Raw genomic sequence first — 5,000 nt, forward strand, 5'->3', positions numbered from 1 at the left:
AACACTCTTTCACACAAGGATCCGGGTGGGCGAAATGAGAGTGGGGGAGGGGAGCGGGGAAGGGGAAAGAGGGGGTGGGGGAGGAGAGCGGGGAAGGGGGGAAGGAGGGGGGGAAGGAGGCTGGGGGAGGAGGGCGGGGAAGGGGGGAAGAAGGGGGTGAGGGAAATGAAGCTGGGGGAGGGGAGCGGGAAAGGAGGGAAGGAGGGGGGGGGGAAGGAGGGGGGGGGAAGGAGGGGGTGGTGGAGGAGGGCGGGGAAGGGGAAGGAAGGGGTGGGGGAAATGAGGCTAGGGGAGGGGAGCGGGGAAGGGGGGAAGGAGGGGGTGGGGGGAAGGAGGGCGGGGAAGGGGAAGGAGGGGGTGGGGGAAGAGAGCGGAGAAGGGGGAAGGAGGGGGTTGGGGAAATGAGGCTTGGGGAGGAGAGCGGGGAAGGGGGAAATGAGGCTGGGGAGGAGGGGAATGAGGGGTTGGGTTAGAGAGAGTAAACAGGAGTAGGGGAAAAGCAATAGAGAGAGGAGGGAAAGACAGAAAAGGGGGGGGGGGGTAGAGGAAAGGAGTATGGAGTGTGGAGGGAGGGGGTAGAGAGTGTGGGGGGGTAGAGAGTGGAGGGAGGGAAGAAGGTGGAGGGGGGGAAGAGTTGAGGGGGGGAAGAGAGTGGAGGGGGGGAAGAGAGTGAAGGGGAGTAGAGAGTGGAGGGGGGGTAGAGAATGGGTGGAGGATGGGTAGAGAGTGGGGGAGAGGGAATATGTTGTGGGGGAGGGCAGTGGAAGTCGGGAAAGGGTTGATAGGAATAAGTAATGTTTAAGAGTTCGTTACGACTCTGAAGTACAAATTATATGCTTTTTGAACTGCCACAACAACCTTGACGAATATATTATGAGAAAGAGAAACTTAAAAGCAAGAATAAAACCTGTTTAACGCGGAACATCTCATGCCAAAAGGTTCTGCTTGCAGGAGGTAGGGTGAAGGGGACAAAAGTGATGTCATTACCGAAATAAATCACCTTGATTAGCGGCGGTGGCAAGCTCACGACCCCCTCCCCCTTCCCCACCCCCTCCCCTCACTTTTAAACACGCTGCCTCATAAAATATCGCCATAAATTAGAGCGCAAAAAATAAGCGCCGTGTTTCTCTTTAATACCACTTAAGTACCCCTCCTCTCCGGATCTTCCCTCCCTCTTCTCCCTCCTTTAACCCTTCCCCCCCTCCCTCCCAACCTTTTTCCTCCACCACGCCCCTCGTTTGGATCTCCCCAAACATAAACCAAGATCACTCTGTCCTACCTCGCACCCCCCCCCTCCCCCCCAGCAGCTGTTTCTATAAATCAAACCTTTCGCTCTCTCTCTCTCTCTCTCACTTTCATTCTCATTCTCATTCTCTCTCTCTCTCTTTCTTTCTTTCTCTTTCTCTCTCTTTCTTTCTTTCTCTCTCTCTTTCTCTCTCTTTCTCTCTCACTCTCAATCTCATTCTCACTCACTCACTCATTCACTCTCTTTCTCTCTCTCATTCTCTCTCTCACTCTCAATCTCACTCTCACTCACTCATTCACTCTCTTATTCTCTCAAACTCAATCTCTCTGTTAAGAGGCGAGCCCGATCCTTGAGTGCGTGCTGGGGTTCCTTATGGGGATCTTACGCCGCCGTTCAGTCCTTCTATGGGGCGGCAGAGGCATTCATTCAGATGGGAAAACCTTTTGAAGGTAGAGAGCGAGAATGTTAAGTTCTTGCTACTGGGTAAATATAAACATCGTGGAGAGAAAGAAGAAAAAAAAGTAGTAAATAATGAGAAATTTAAGACGCGAGGGAAAAAAAAAATGACATGCAGATAGTGTATCATAAAGTGTAATTTATAAGCAGTATAATGTCAGCGATCGCCCTCATCCTCTTTAGATTATCGCAGAGAAGACAATGCTGTGGCTAAAGAAAACTGTAACCTTTATGTTATGGATGAATCAGGTGGTTGCCGCTAAAATTGGATATGCATGATTATCTATCATTTGGACGTTTATTATCGCCATTTTGGTGGCAAAACAATATGAAAATACGAGTTGCAAAAACACTAAAGATCTTATGTATATGTGAGCCTGAGAGTAAAACATACTCGCAGACGAAGAGAAAGTGGAGATCTTATCACGGTTTTTTTTTATATTTAGGAGTCACGTGTGTTATCCAGAGACCTAACGCATAATTTAAAAACAGTCGACCATACACTTTCTTCATGGGTATGGCGTGTCAGTAAACATAAAATCACATTATCTATCTAACTGTCTACACGTACGCACAAGCACTGGCACACAGACTCACATTCACACAATGACTAATACACACACACACACATACACACACACACACACACACACACACACACACACACACACACACACACACGCCCACACACACACGCGCACGCTCTTTCTCGCTCTGCTCTTCTCACATTTCTTCCTCATTGCCTGTCTCTTAGAGTCTCGATCTAATTCCCCGTTTTTTTCAGTCTACGCGTTCATTTTAATCATCTTTCTCATATTCTCCCTGCGTCTTTCCCTCCCTCTCTTTCTCTCGATTTTATTTCCATTTCCATCTTCATCTCTCTAATTTCATTCCTCCTCCTCTTGTCCTTTCACGCTTATTCCCTGGCTCCCATCACACACACACACACACACACACACACACACACACACACACACACACACACACACACACACACACACACACACACACACACACACGCACACTTTTACGGCAACACGTGCCTCTCCCAATAAAGCAGGGCTTCGGGGAAACCAGCGGTAAATAAGATGTAATTCTCAAAGCGTCGCGAAGCTGCAAATATTCATCTGTCATTCGGGATCAGATTTCGAAATTTTGGATATTCTCAATTCCTCTGGGTGAAAGGAATGCGAGAGAGTAAAAAAGGGAGATAGAGAGAGAGGGGGAGAGGGAAGGAAAGAGGAGGGAGAGCGAGGGGGAAGAAGTGAGGGAGGGAGGGAGTGAGTGAGGGATGGATGGATGGAGGGAGGGAGGGAGGGAGGGAGGGAGGGAGGGAGGGAGGGAGGGAGGGAGGGAGGGAGGGAGTGAGGGAGAAAGAAAGAGAGAAAGATAGAAAGATAGAGAAGAGGAAATAAAAAAATATATTAATGACGGAAAAGTTACTAAATGTATTTCATAATACATCATCATCATTATTGTTATCACTATCATTCTCACATCGTCATCATCATTATCATTAGCAAGATAAACGGAGAAACCACTTCAAGAATGTTCATTTGAGACTATCCTCCCAAGAAGAAGACGAAGAAGAAGAAGACGAAGAAGACGAAGAAGAAGCAAAATAAAATCCTTCCCTCTCCCCTCCCCCTCCCCCCCCCCCCCCCCCCCCCCCCTCCCGCATCCCACGTCTCTCTTCCCGAAACCTTAAAAACAGGACGCCTTCCTACGTCACCGTGATTAAATTCTCTTGCAAGATGAGCAACAAGTCGAGAGTGCCGGCCGCTGCGCATGACCGGTAATGGCTGTTGACTCCTCTGTCGTTGGTTAAAAACGGCGCTTGTGTTTCCTTAGTGTTTTGAGGGCGAATATACTCCTTGTGTGTCGAGGGCTTTTATAATGATAGAGAGGACGTGAGGGTGATACCATTAAACAGATATACAAACAAACAAATAAAATAGCAAATAGAATGCGGGAAATATTAATGAAAATATAGGTTATGAGGACACTCGGTTATGATGCTTATGAAAATGACACTGATAAGAATGAATACGAAACTAAGATGACAGATAACCTCAGTTCTCAGTGACTCGAATGCCATTTCCTTAGATTCACCTTTGCCCAGTTTAGCTTTTATTTTCAAGTTACTTGTATCGTTTACATCGGAGAGTCGGTCTTTTCAAAAAATCTGAAATTATAATAACAATAACAATAACAATACAACTAATGATGATAAAGATAATTCGAAAAAAATTAGTTGTTAGCAATATGAACGAACACGCTTAAATCAAATTTCCTGATTCTTTTCTTCCTTTTCAAAAAAAAAAAAAAAAAAAAAAAAAAAGGTTTCAAAACTCACCGGACAGAAAATAATGGGCTAATATTCCCTCTTCAAACTCATCTCCTCACGACACGTTTTGCGCGTTTGACTGTCAATCACGGAGGTTACTTGGTCCGAAAGCAGCGTGGGAGGGGGGGTGGAGGGGGGAGACTCCTGCAAGAGCGTCTTGTTCTGTAGATAAGGCGCGATTAGTTACATTCCTCTTGAGCACTTTGTCTATGGATTTAGTCGCAATTTACTAACACACACATACACGCTTCTCTCTCTCTCTCTTCCAGTCTCCTCTCCCTCCCGCTTTTCTCTCTCCTAAGTATTTTCCATCAGCAATTCTTAAACGCCATCCCCCCCCCCCCCCCCTCTCTCTCCCTCTCTCCCACTAAACATTTTCCGTCGGCGATTCTCGCAGGTCCCCCCCCCCCCCCCCACACCTCTCTCTCTCTCTCTCTCTCTCTCTCTCTCTCTCGCTCTCTCTCTTTCTCTCTCTCACGCTCTCTCTCGCTCTTTCTCTCTCTTTCTCTTTCTCTCTCTCTCGCTCTCTCTCTCTCTCTCTCTCTCTCTCTCTCTCTCTCTCTCTCTCTCTCTCTCTCTCTCTCTCTCTCTCTCTCTCTCTCTCTCCCCCCCCCCCCCCCAACCATTTTCCGTCGGCGATTCTTGCAGCTCCCCCCCCCCCCCCCTTTGAGCCGCATTCCTCCCGGGCGACATTCAGCTGTCAAGGGGCGATGAAAGTCATTTAGATTCACACGATCACATTCATCTCTTGTAAATGGCCCTCTCGTTTCTTTTAAGAGCTCTTGTATTTTCATTACCATCTTTTATTCTATTTTCAAACTCCCGGAGATTATGAAGAGCGTGTGGAGGCGTGGGGGGGTGGGGTGGGGGGGTAAAAGTGAAGTCATATGCCAGGTAAGACTCCCATGACTTGAACTATTTGGCTGTATTAGAAACTTGTTTTACGTTAAA

Source organism: Penaeus chinensis, chromosome 15 (assembly GCF_019202785.1).
Source record: "Penaeus chinensis breed Huanghai No. 1 chromosome 15, ASM1920278v2, whole genome shotgun sequence".
NCBI lineage: Eukaryota > Metazoa > Arthropoda > Malacostraca > Decapoda > Penaeidae > Penaeus > Penaeus chinensis.